This window comes from Odocoileus virginianus, chromosome 2 (genome assembly GCF_023699985.2).
Source record: "Odocoileus virginianus isolate 20LAN1187 ecotype Illinois chromosome 2, Ovbor_1.2, whole genome shotgun sequence".
NCBI classification, from domain to species: Eukaryota; Metazoa; Chordata; class Mammalia; order Artiodactyla; family Cervidae; genus Odocoileus; species Odocoileus virginianus.
Genome location: NC_069675.1, coordinates 1,361,922 through 1,376,239, shown reverse-complemented (window position 1 = coordinate 1,376,239; position 14,318 = coordinate 1,361,922). Strand labels below are relative to the sequence as shown.

The 14,318-nt window shown below is 43.9% G+C and overlaps 1 protein-coding gene across 1 annotated transcript in view; it reads left to right on the top strand.

The window, feature by feature from the left end:
* ACOXL (acyl-CoA oxidase like) overlaps positions 1–14,318 on the top strand; it is a 319,722-nt gene that overhangs the window by 304,406 nt on the left and 998 nt on the right. The gene's annotated exons all lie outside the window — the stretch shown is intronic.

The following is a 14,318-nucleotide window of genomic DNA, read 5'->3' as shown; positions in this document are numbered from 1 at the left end:
ACAGACCCGAGTCACAGTTAAGGACAAGGTGGGTTTTATTATGATTTCATAATAACAGAATTTAAATGAATTACTGAACTGGAAATAGAAATGATGCCCAATGTATCCACTTTGGTGGAAATTAATAGTCTAGCTAGAAATCAATATTTCTAGTAAAATAACTTGTGTAATTTTTCTTTGTCTGATGGGAAGTTGCCCTTTTCCTTTAATTTTAGAGACTAGATACTGCTGGGTCTTGTTCCAATTCTCCCTTCCTCTGGATAACCCAAAGCCCTTGGTACTCAGTAAACCACACAAAGACAGCTAGTAGGAATGTCCCCATTTTCAGGGACAGAGAAGGGACAGGACTCATTTGTCAGTACCCGTCAGTCAATAGCACACCAAAATTCCTCAGGCTCCTCCTTCCCTGGACAGCTGGTCACTCACATCATGGATTATTGCCTCAGACCACCAGGTATTAATTCTGTTCACCAAATTGGCTACTGCTGAGACAGTGTGAGAAAAAACAGGCAGCTCAAGTAGGAGAGACTTTAGGCAAGATCTCTTGGAATATAGTTTTTCTCTTTCTTAATCTAGGTATGGTTACATGAGTGTGCTTGTTTTGTGATAATCCAGTAAATTAGTTGTTGTTTAGTTGCCTAAGTCATGTCCAACTCTTTTGTGACCCCATGGACTGTAGCCCACCAGGCTCCTCTGTCCAGGGATTTCCCAGGCAAGAATACTGGAGTGGGTTGTCATTTCCTACTCCAGGGGATCTTCCCGACCCAGGGATCAAATTCACACCTCTTATGTCTCCTGCATTGGCAGATAGGTTCTCTACTATTAGTCGCACCTGAGAAGCCCAAGTACCTATAATAAATGTTTATAAAACAATTTGCTAATTCTAGTAACTGGTCTGCTTGTACCAATTGTGCTTTCTCTGGATTTGGGGTTTTATATATATATATAATTTTATATATATTTTAATTTGTTTATTTTCAGTTGGAGGATAATTGCTTCACAATATTGTGTCGCTTTCTGCCATACATCAGCATGAGTCAGTCATGGTTATATACATGTCCCCTCCCTCTTGAGCTTCCCTCCCACTTCCCGCTCCATCCCACTCCTCTAGGTTGTCACAGAGCACTGGGTTTGAGCTCCCTACTCGCTTTCTATTTTGCATATGATAATGTATGTGTTTCCATGCTACTCTCTCAATTCATCCCATCCTCTCCTTCCCCACTGTGTCCACAAGTCTGTTCTCTATGTCTGTGTCTCCATTGCTGACCTGCAAATATTACTCAGCCATTAAAAAAAAAAAAAAACACATTTGAGTCAGTTATAATGAGATGGAACCCATTTTACAGAGTGAAATCAATCAGAAAAAGAAAAACAAATATTGTATATTAATGCATGTATATGGAATCTAAAAGATGGTACTGATAATTCTATTTAGGGTTGTATTTTCCAGCTTCTTTGCAGATCTTATACCTTTTTATCATATTCCAGACATGATGTATAATAGATTTTATGTTCTCTTGTGTATTTCCTTTTCCTTTGTGTAGTGGTTAGGGTGGGAGACTGATCCCTAGGATTCTACCTAGAGTCAAGTTGAGCAGAAGCTGCTTTAATTAGAATGAGTTCACTATGCCTAGCCCAGCCCCCACCACATTCCCATACTGCCTTTTGATCTTATCAACAGTTGAGCTGGAAGGATGTTGAACAGTGTCTCAGAAATCTTGGATTAAATGTGGGTTCAACTGCTGGTTGTTACCATGAGAGCTAAGTTCTCTTGAATCTTTTTACATCTTAACTAGAAGTCCTCCAAAATTGCTTTTGAAATCATTTGGTTGAGGAAATCCAAAATTTCAGGACTCATGGACACAGAATTTCTGCATAATAACTTTGGACTCTTACTGTATATTTAGTTCTGGAAGTTTGTGGAACTTCCGCTTCTTAAAAAAAAAAATTAGTTTCAGTGAAAATTATTCCTTCTTGGGTATGTTCACATTTCTTTGTGTCTGTACTTACAAGGCTGAACTGTCAGCTGATTTAAATGCCATAATCTCATGTATGAAAACGTGTGAAGCTAATAGTGAAGTTTTATTTTAACCACCTAATTTAATATTCTTTCTCGTTTCATGTAAATGTCTTTGTAGAAAATGCTACCAAGGGCGGCATTGTGGTTACTTTAATTCCATTGCCAATACTTTTATATGGTTTCCTGTATTCTAAAGGGAAAGCTATATGCACTTGTCTTCTTTTTAAACTTTTCCTCTTATGAATCAGTAGCAGTATGAATAAATGTCAGAAGTTCTTATTAAGTGGTTAAAGTTGATACCTCTGTCTCAGCGTTCTTGATTTAGGTAATGATGATTAAGCAGACTTGGTTTTAGAAAATACCAGAGTTATAAAGAAATTGCTTTTTATTTCTAAGAACACACAATAATAATAATATTTATAAATACTCTGCCAAACTCACTTGATCTTAACATTTTAGAGGTAAGGAGGTCATCACATCAGCATTCAGAGTCCCACTTCTTCTCTGAAATGGGCTTTGTCAATAGCACTTAGAAAATATGGAATTGTGTACTCTTTGGTCGAGAAACATCGCAATAGGAAGAACACTATGAAGGTAAATTTGTCTCTCATCTAAATAAACTCTCTAGTTGGGCTAAACAAAGGCACTTTTGTTGTTGTTTGGCAAGGAAGGCAATTTAAGATTCTAACATTTCAGACAATGCTGAATATTTTTATCAGATGAAGGACTAATCAGCATAAATATAATTTATGTTGATTTAGGGAAAATATTAAGCTGAAGTTATGATTATTTAATGGAACCACAGAATTTCGTTCCATGCTAATGAAATTTGGCTATAGCAACCATGAGAATGTATGTCCTGGGGACTGAAAAGCTAAGGTCTGGTTCTGCCTAGAGGACCTGGCCAGTGGTCATTAGAAACAGGAGCAGCTCTCCCATTTCCAAGGTTGTTAGGTAAGTTGTCAGAGCTAGAAGCACAGCACACAGTGCAGTTATGCTCCATGTAAAGGCTTCAGGTATGTCTCTCTTTATGTTGATCACCAACCTGGCATTTGGGGCTGAGGTGGCAAATTAGCTGTTACAGGCCTGCCACTCTGACTCTTTAGAGAATGCTTGTCTATAGAGGGAGTGAACTCTTCTCTTTTAATTTATTTTGTCTGGGCCGGGTTTTCATTGCTGTGTGGGCTTTCCCTTGTTGCAGCGAGCCGGGACTGCTCTTGCAGTGTGCGGGCTTTGCGTTGCAGCGGCTTCTATTACAGGGCACAGGCTCCCGGGTGTGCCAGCCGCATTGTTGTGGCGCTTGGGCTCAGCAGTTGCAGCTCCTGGGCCGTGGCTCTGGAGCAGAGGCTCGTTAGTTGTGGCGCAGAGACTTAGCTGCTTCACGGCATGAACTCTTGGCGCCTCCCAGGTGGTGCTGGTGGAAAAGAATCCACCGGCCAATGCAGAAGATGCCAGACGTCAGCCCTTGGGTGGGGAAGATCCCCTGGAGAAGGAAATGGCAACCCACTCCAGTATTCTTGCCTGGAGAATCCCGTGGACAGAGGAGCCTGGCAGGCTACAGTCCATGGGGTCACAAAAACTCAGACACGATTGAACGTCTGAGCACTGTTGCTCTTTGAAGGGATTGAACTGTGTTTGGTGGCTTAAGGTGTGGGCCAGAGAAGCAGGAAGGCCTGTGCAAGAAGAGAATCCAGAGCAAGTGGCCCTCCCTCAGAAAATCTGTTTTTTTCTTTTATGTATATATTTATTTGTTTGTTTGTTTTTGGCTATGCTGGGTCTTGGTTGCCATACTTGAAATCTTCAGTCTCCATTGTGATGTGGAGGATCTTTAATTGCAGCATGTGAACTCTTAGTTGTGGCATGTGCAGTCTAGTTCCCTGACCAGGGATTGAACCCAGGTCCCCTGCATTGGGAGCATGGTGTTTTAGCCACTGGACAACCAGGGAAGTCCCATTAGAACCTGTTGTTTTTTGAAGACCCTTGTATCTGAGCCTCACCAGCTTGTTTTCTGGAGAGCTGAAGCATTGTCCTTCTTGGGAAGAGCCCCCAAGATCATCAGGCTGGCCCTTTCACATCATGGTGGCTGGCTCTGAACTCACTGTCTTGGACACCTTCCTTCAGTGGCAAAACCCCAGAGCTCCTGGGGCACCATTACTGCCTTGGTCCCCTCGGGGAATCTGAACCAGTGTGGCTGGTCAGATCCGTGCCTTCCACGTTGGATACACGTGGAACATGGATTCTGACTTAGAGAGAAACAGCGCAGGTCATGTGCTTGCTACCATGGTGGATGCATTTCCTCAGAGCAGCACCCTCTCCCCTTCAGGGCCTGGGAACAGTGAGGTATGGGGGAAGTGGGGGAGATGGAGGCAAACTGGAAGCTGTGGAAGCAGAGAGCTCTGGCTGAAAACCCTAGTTGTCCCAGTTATGAGGGATATGATCTGGAGCCAAATCCTAAACTCTTTATGCCTTGGCTTTGTCATCTGTAAACTGGATTGGTGCCTGACAGAGTTTTGTGAGAATGGAAGGAGACCCTTAACATAAAGACCTCGTCTGTCTCCTGGCGCATGGTAGGTATTCAGGAAATGGCCGTCGCGGGGAGCAGAGCACAGAACATCCGGGTCACACGGCCGAGCCGCTGCACGATGTTGTTGTGAAGATGCTGGAGATGCAGGAAGGCTGCCAGATCAAGTGACTCCTTCTGTATCTTTGCATGCTAAGCCATCTAGGGTGAAGTGTGGGAAGCACAGATACTATGTGGGAGAGGTGAATCCTGGGCAAAGGCTGGGGGTACTGATCTGTGACTTGTCCACTGGGGACTAGGATTGCACAGTGCAAGCATGCAATAGCAGAGGAGGTAAAGGCAGGCACAGGTGGCCAGAGACTCCTGGCAGAATCTCAGTTACATGCCAAAGCAGCAGCGAAGGCCATGACAGCCATATGCGGAAACCTCGTTTCACCAATCGCTTCAACCTTATCCTATCTTTTAGATTGAAAATATTTGTTGATTATTTTAATGTTCCCCTTCTTTGAAAGTGTCTGGTTCATTTTCTGTTAATCCAAAATCAAGTTAACTGGAAGAAACAGGGGCAGAAAATTACACAAATAGCCCATCAATATCTAACAATGCCTTGAAAGATAAAGGCTGGCTACTTAGACATCCTTTTGAAAAATATGTGTAATTGCTATCTTAGAGCAAGTATATTTGTGGTTTGGTTTGGTAAGGCTTGAGGTTTCCATTTCTGTGCTTTTACCCGCTATAGTGATTGGTACCAAGAAGGACACTCTTGCAAATCAGCTTTAGGATACACACATGAAGCCATTTCACATGTGCAGTAGCAGATCGGGAAAGGCTGTCTGCTCATGGTCACAGCCTGAAAGAGTGGCGGCGTCTGTTGTGTACTTCGGCTGTCTGGTACACTTTCGTAAAAGAATTCTCTGGCAGCCCATCACTGCTGATTTCCTAGGCAACAGGGGCTCAGATGCCCATGTAAACTTCTTCCTCTATCATCCACACATATGAAATGCTAATTATGTTAAAGCTGGCTTGGAGTAGCATCTAGGTAGCCATTGGAATAGCATCTATGTGGTAATGAAGCATGTAAGAACAGGTTATTATTGTTTTATTTTAACCAGTCCAGACCTCCTGAAAGATGCGCTTTAAAATATCACTCTTTAAAATCAATGCCATGCTGTGCTAAGTAGTTTCAGTTGAGTCTGACTCTGTGCTACCCCATGGACTGCAGCCCACCAGGTTCCTCTGCCCATTGGATTCTCCAGGCAACGATACTGGAGTGGATCGCCTTGTCCTCCTCCAGGGGATCTTTCTGACCCAGGGATCAAACCTGGGTCTCTTATGTCTACCTGCCTTGGCAGATGGGTTCTTTACAACTAGCGCCACCTGGGAAGCTCTGTTTCCCCCAAATAAATAAAAATAAACTGAAAAATAAAATACAGTTTAAAAATAAGATCGATATGTCTCCAGTGGGTTTGCTATCCTTCTGTAAAACAGGTTATCCTTTCCTTGAGGTCAGCTTCGGCATGGGGAGGGGAAGTCTGAAGGCGATGGGTGGAACCCCCAGGCCATGGCCGCATTCTTCCAGGTAATCAGACCAGGTCTCTGAGCACAGCGGGCAGTCACACCGCCATCGGTGTGCAGGTGCCAAGGAGAGCAGAAGCCTGAACAATGCCGTATCGCCTGCCGAGAGCACCTCTGTGCTTCTCGTGTGCCCTGATGTCTTGTTACTGACCCAAGAGTGAGTTTTGGAAGAAGAGTTTGATAACATCCTGAAATATAACGACCTTTTGTTGCCTGACACTGCCAAACCTCTGTCAGAGGAGACCAGATCCAACCAGAGATTAAAATAAGGACCAGAATCTCCCAATGTCATGCCCCAGAATGTCCAAGTCTCAGTTGAAAATCAGTCATCAAACCAAGAATAAGGAAGACCTTGAGGATATTCATTAGATACCAACATTGAGATGACAGAGATGTTAGAATTATTTGATTATTTTAAAGCAGCCATCATAAAATGCAGCAAAGAAATCGAAGTTGTAAAGAAGAGCAAATGAAAATTGTGAACTGAATATATATATATATATCCAATAGTCATATATATATAATAGTCATATATAGATATACAGCTAAGAACTAGGTGTTCAGGAAAATTGAAAGTGATAGAAAAGCAAATGGAGGGAATCATTATCTAGCTAGTATCTCCTATGTGACAAAGCCAGTAATGCTAAATGCTTTTTATGATATGATATAAAGATATACATGTCTATTACTTAATCCTCACAAAATCCTGAGAGAGACAGACAATATTCCCTTTCTACAGATGCAGAAACTGAGAGTTGGCAAAATGAAATGAGCTGTCCAGGTTGTTTCGACTAACATAGCAAGTATTTGAGGGTGGCTTTACAAAAGCAGCAAGACTATAACTAAGTATGCAAAACTTGGAAGAGGCCTGGTCAAGCTGCAGTTTGTCGCGTGAGGGAGAATGGAAATGTGGCCCAGTTCCCGAGGGTGAAGAGCCTCTGGTGGAAGGCAGGATAAGTTTCCTTGGTGCAAGCAGAAAATGCAGACTGTGCATGGATAGTGGATGATGAAATTATTATAGTTATGGGAACTCAATATACTGAATACTGCTAAAGGATTCAAGTTCACAATCGGTCATTTTCCCTTAACCTGAGAAGCAGGTGGAAGTGATTCTAGGCTTTGGGGAAGAATGATCGGGGTGGGGGGGGGGGGAAGTACTCGGGACTTCCCTGGTGGCTCAGTGGTAAAGAATCAGCCTGCCAGTGCAGGAGACATGGGTTCAATCCCCAATCCAGAATATCCCACATGACGCAGAGCAGCTAAGCCCTTGTGGTACAGCTACTGAGCCTATGCTCTAGAGCCCGTGTGCTGCAGCTACTGAAGCCCACCTGCCCTAGAGCCCGTGTTCCACAACAAGCGAAGCCACTGCAATGAGAAGCCCGTGCACCGCAACTAGAGAATAGTCCCCGCTTGCCACAACTAAAGAAAAGCCCATGCAGCAATGAAGACCCAGCACAGCCAAAAGTAAATAAAATTGTTTTAAAAGATACTCAAGGAAGGTAACTTTGGGCAGCAAGAATCTATGTGTGTTACTTGCTCGGTCATGTCTGATTCTTTGCGACCCCATGGACTGTAGCAGTCAGGCTCCTGGGTCCATGGGATTCCCCAGGAAAGAATACTGGAGTATCCCATTCCTTTCTCCATGGGATCTTCCAGACTCAGGGATCAAACCTGGGTCTCCTGCATTGCGGGAAGATTCTTCACCACCTGAGCCATGACGGAAGCCCCGCAAAAATCTAGAGAACATAATGAAAGTCTGAATAAAGGGGCTACAGAGGAGAGTGGAGGGAGTTCTCACACCAGCTTCCAGGATAAAAATCAATAGAGTAGAGAAAGCCTGGATGACTTTCCATGGGTGATGAAGACAGACAACAACAGTGAATCGACCTTTCCTTTGATGAGAAATGTTTGAAGTGTGTCTGAGGGATGTATGCTGATACCCAGTTTCATTTAACATTTTCAACAACCATCAGGAGAAGGTGTCTCACTGAAATGAAGTGATACATTCTGACATTGTTACACACACACACACACACACACACATCCCTGTGCACACACATCAGTATGAAGGTTTCACACATCTCAGGGGGGGTACTCTTAAAATAAGGTGTCTCTATGCCTGTTTCCCAGCTTGTCACTTTCTAGTTGCCATCACCTCCGAGGTGGAGTCCAGCAATGCCTTGGGTGAAAGGCCAATGTGTTGATGTATAGACCCTCTTCTTTAAGGAAAGTGCTCTTTAAAACGGTTTTAAGTGAGAAATATTAAGCATCAGAGAATAAAGAGAAATCCAACTGGATAGAAGTGGCAAGTTATGCATCCAGGTACCCGTGCCTGATTTCACGTCCTGTTATGTCAGCCCCCAACTTTATGTGTAAATGGACAGGTTTGCATTGAAACTTCCTGGATAGGAGTTTCTTAGAAGCCTTTAGAGGCCTTGACGATGGCATTTTGAGGATAAACAGTTGACAGGTTTCTGCTTTCCTGCCTTTTGCACCTTACGCTGTGACCTTCACATAACTACCTCACTCCATCCTCTCACCCACATTCTAGAACAGACAGATTCCAGGCCTTGGAGATGAACCCTTGCTGGCCATTCTTACTCTTTCGTTCTTTTCAAATTTTTTTTTTTTTTAAGATTTCTTGATATGGGCCAGTTTTAAAAGTCTTTATTGAATTTGTTGCAATATTGCTTCTGTTTTATATTTTGGTTTTTTAGACCATGAGGCATGGGGGATCTTAGCTTCCCAACCATGGATTGAACCTGCACCCCCTGCATTGGAAAGTGAGGTCTTAACCACTGGACCACCTGGGGAGGTCCTGGGCCATCCTTGTTTAAAACAGCTCTGGGAGTCAGGAAACCCTGCCATCCTGCTGTAGTAAGGTGATAAAGAGGCACCCATCCATCATACCAGCTGCTTCTGGTTCGGCCGGACCAGGCCCCATCCATTTCCCTTGACCGATGGCACAGGAGAACTTAAGCAGTTACAAGACTTGGGATCACTGGTTGCAAATGCTTTCTTTTTTCCCCATCCCGGACACTTGACTTGTACTGAGGATTTCTGTTGGAGGTTCAGCTTTGCTGGTGACTCAGTGGTTTAAGAATCCACCTGCCAGTGCAGGAGATGCAGGTTTGACCCCTGGATTGGGAAGATCCCCTGGGAAATCCCATGGACAGAGGAGCCTGGCAGGCTATAGCCCATGGGGACACGACGTGACTGAAACAACAGAAGCCCCTCACAGAGAAGCTGAAGGAGTGGAGGGTGGTTTTAAGGCAGGCTCTGGTGACTTGCCTTCTAAACTGCACTAGGGAAGTGGGCTGGGTGGTGGCCTGTAGTGAGACTTCCAGCCTGCTATTCAGATTCGCTCCCACATACCCTACCACTGGACACTCATTTTGCTTTATTCTTTCAGGACTGATGTTCTATCTCTCCATTAAGCCTATCAGCTACACCTGTTGTCGTTCAGTCACTAAGTCGTGTCTGACTCTTTGGGACCCCAAGGACTGCAGTACATCAGGCTTCCCTGTTCTTCAATATCCCTTGGAGTTTGCTCAAACTCATGTCCATGGAGTTGATGATGCCACCCAACCATCTCATCCTCTTCATCCCTTCTCCTCCTACCCTCAATCTTTCCCAGCATCAGGATCTTTTTCAAATGAGTCAGTTCTTTGCATCAGGTGGCCAAAGTATTAGAGCTTCAGCTTCAGCATCAGTCCTTCCAATGAATATTCAGGGTTGATTTCCTTTAGGATTGACTGGTTTGATCTCCTTGCTGTCCAAAGGACTCTCAAGAGTCTTCTCCAACACCATAGTTCAAAAGCATCTTCTTTACGGTCCAACTCTTACATCTGTACATGACTACTGGAAAATCCATAGCTTTGACTATATGGACCTTTGTTGGTAAAGTGATGTCTCTGCTTTTAATACAATGTCTAGATTTGTCATAGCTTTCTTTCCAAGGAGAAAGCATCTTTTAATTTCATGGCTGCAGTCACTGTCCACATTGATTCTGGAGCCCAAGAAAATAAAATCTGTCACTGTTTCCCCCTTTTCCCCTTCTATTTGCCATGAAGTGATGGGACTGGATGCCATGATCTTCATTTTGTGAATGTTGTTTTAAGCCAGCTTTTTTTCAATATCCTCTTTCACCTTCATCAAGAGGCTCTTTAGTTGTACACCTGTCTACTACTTTGTATAATTATAAAATTGTCGTCAGATAACTAAAGTAAGAAGGTAGAAGTGAAGCTGAAGATAACCCCAGTGGATGGAAAGTTGAATTAAATTTTTTGTTTCAGTTACACATTGCTGTATAATATACATCTCTAAAACTTAGTGTCATGAAATAAAAGTTGTTTATTCTTTGCAATTCTCTGGGTAAGCAACCTGGGTTCTAGCATAATTCTTGAGCTAGCCTTCGGTAGGATACCTGCAATCTGAGTTTAATGGGACTGAGGGGTCTGAGATGGCCTCACTACCATGTCTCGCTGCAGGTCTGGTTCTGCCCCACGTGACCTCTCCTCCTCTGACAAGCTGGGCTGGGCCTCTGCATAGCCAGGGGTCTCAGGGTCCCGGGGGAGTGGCGGAAGAAGTTGCAAGACTTCTTGAAACCTGTGCTCTGAGACGCACACAGCATCACTTTCTCCACATTCTGTTGGTCAAAGCAAGTCACAAGGCAGCCCAGATTTAAGGGCTCTATTTTCAAGGAGAAAAGGGCTCTATCATGAGCCCAAGCAAAAATGGGCTAATTAAGGGACATTTCAAGTTGGGATAAGGGACTTCACACAAACAGAGAGCAGTCTGAGGTCACCTGGTGCTGGGAACAGAGAAGGGGGATATGAAAAGAGGCAGGCAAACCTGAAGAGTCTCAGGAATAGCTGGGGTGCTCCTGTAAGTGCACTGGGTACCTTGAAACGTGGGCATCTGTTCTGTAAGTAGCACCAACATCATAGAAAATAAAGTTTGTTTAGAAGACTATTAAGCTTAGTCACTGCCCATCCTAGGCCATCCTGCTCTCCCAGCTGGAATAAGAAAAATACAAGGAAAGTCAGAGAGAGAGAGAAAAAAAAAGTAATCTACTGCAACCAGGTAGGGGTGGAAAGAAAAATCAGCGTTATAAACCCCATCCCCAATACACATCTTCACATATCCACATGCTGTCCCTCCATCATGGAGCGCCTCCTCTTTCTTTAAAGTAGATATTTTCAGTCCTCCTCACCCAATACTTCCAATGCATCTTCCTTTTTTTTTTTTTTCTTTTAACATTTATTTTGTTGCAGTAGGAGAATTCTTAGTTGTGGCTTATGGGATCTAGTTGGCCACTGGATCACTGGGGAAGTCCCAGATTTTATGTTCTTATTTCTAGACCAATACTTCCCTTGCTTTTGGCCGGTGCTTTTAAAAAATTTCTGCAAGAATTTATAACTTGTTCATATTCTCTTATATTTAAGGGCACTTCTCCATTGATGTTTTTCCAAAAACTGATGAATACTCTTTACAAAGAGATAAATGGACTCGAGGTACTCTGTCCAGCACCGTTGGCTCACTGGCAGGACAGAGTGGGGGGAAAGAGGTTACAATATGTATCATTTTATACTTATAGTATAGAAGTATAAAAGCTAAACTTTTATAGTACTTTGCTAAGTCCTAAAGGGCTCCCTAGTAATAAGAAAATGCTGTTGTTACTGTTGTTTAGTTGCTAAATTGTGTCCGACTATTTTGTGACCCCATGGACTATATAGTCTGCCAGCCTCCTCTGTTCATGGTATTTCCCAGGCAAGAATACTGGAGTGGGTTGTCATAACCTTCTCCAGGGTATCTTCCCAGACCAGGGGTGGAACCAATGTCTCCTGCATTTCGGGTTGATACTGAGCCAGCAGGGAAGCCCAAGAAAATGCTGTAACTGTGTACTAATCGATGCTACATTAGCTACTGGTTACTTTACACGAAGAATTGTATTTGTAAAAAGTGTCTAAAACCACACCGTAGCGCGGCAATGTTGGAGCCTGTCTCTGCAGCATGCACCTCTCCTCTAGAGCACAGAATGTGCCCAGCACAGCTGGGGACCATGGTGCACACTTTGTAAGTGGAGGAAGGATCATTACCGTGACCATCCCTCCCAGAGGTAGGAGGCTACCTGGGGTCAGAGTCCAACAGGAATGCTGCCTGATCCTTCCATCTGGACACTCGTCATTTGGGGATTGTGCTGCAGTCTGTGACAAATGGAGAAAAAAGGAAGGGGGGCTATTTTGCGTTCGTGCTGTCGCTAAGTCATATCTGATTCTATGTGACTCAGTGGACTGTAGCCCGCCAGGCTCCTCTGTCCATGGGAGTTTTCAGGCAAGAATACTGGAGTGGGTTGCCATTTCCTCCTCAAGGGGATCTTCCCAACTCAGGGATCAAACCTGTGTCTCCTGCATCGACGACCCGCTAAGCCATCGGGGAAGCGTCAGTACAGCTTCTTTGAAATACATCAACAAACAAATGACACACCCACCAGCACCAGGACACTTCCGAGGCCAACCATCAGAGACCACAAAGTGGGCAGGGAGCCAGTTCCTGGAGATCCCTACCCCCTTCACCTGTAATAGTTGGAATAATCCTTCCACTCATTAGCCTATGAAATTGTCTAGTCCATAAAAACTAACCACACCCGATTTCCCAGTCCTCTAGCCTTCTGAGATGGCCCACACTCTATGGAGTCATTTCTCTCTAAATAAATCCACTTCTTGGCTTCCTTGGCGGTGCTAGTATAAAGAATTGGCCTGTAATGCAGGAGATACAGGTTCCATCCCTGGGTCTAGAAGATCCCTGGGAGAAGGAAATGGCAACCCACTCCAGTATTCTTGCTTGGAGAATCCCATGGACAGAGAAACCTGGTGGGCTATAGTCCATGGGGTTGCAAAGAATTGGACATGACTAAGCGCACACATACCTACACCTATCCAAAAAAGAAAGAAAGAAATCTGCCTCTTATAATACCTCTGGATCCTTATTCTGTGATCGGCATCAGACAAACCAAACCCATATTCTCTTCCATGCAATACTCATTTGAATAATTGAATGTTCCCTGTTGTAGAATATACTACAGAACTGGTTGAGTTTCATAATGCTAACCGAAAGGAAAATTTGTCTCCAGTAATGATACTTCAATGTGTGGAAGCTTTAAGGACTTGCACACCATCTCATGGTTTTGAACTGTGTGGGTAGAGACAGAGTTGACAGATTAGTCAGGGATTTGTCAAGAGTATTAATTACAAACTTTGAAATCTTGGTCAGTGAAAGTTCATCATAGTGCACCTTGTGAATGTGATCAAAGTCTTTTCAGTACTGATTTGATGACACTTAACCACAGTGTGTAAAGAATGAAGGTTTTCATTAGAAAATACTGATGCAACAGAGCAAGTTTTAAGGGAAGATGGATGGTTAGACTATTAAAATTCATGTTCTTCCCCCACCTACTCCCCATCCCCCCTTGGGGAGCCCACTGTCATTGTCTCTGAACACCTCAAGTGGCATTTTGAACTGTCGCAGAGAACTGTCATCTTAACAGCATTACTGTAACTCAGTGATGACCGCCACCATGAGGGCAAAGGTGGGGTTGGTGTAAGTGATGTTTTAAAAACCATAAAAATAAACCATAAAAACCTGGGGGCTAACTGTAATTTAGTGAGCGAAAGAAATTTATAGCTGGCTGAAAACTTGAAAAATGGAGGAGTAAATTGTGTAGCTAGTAAGTGGGAAAGGAAAGTAGTTCTTCTGCCCTGCCCTTGTCAAGGTTTAGGAAAACAATCTATTATGTTTAAGAACTTTTTTTTTTCCTGGCACCTAAACCATGGGAAATAAAATAAAAATACACTCAGTGCAGCTCCTTCAAAATCACTGGCCTGCATTTCCCTTTCTCTTCTGCAGGAAAAGCTTATCTGTGCCTTCCAACTTTTGTCAGGACACAAGGGTGTCAGTGGGGTTCCTTTGTGTTATATTTCCTGTGCAGGTATATTTCCTGCACAGCAGCGGGGGTGGGAGGTGCACAGAGGTACCAGTGCATGGCCTTGGTCCCCCAGCTCCACTGTGCAGATGTTTCAGGAACTGTGGTCTCTGCCAGCCAGGGGTGGGAGGTGCCGGTCAACGTAGAAGAGCGGGAAGTCTCCACTGGTTCACCTTTTTCTGATGCGCTTGCTCTTCAGTTGCCTCTGTGTGCCAGAG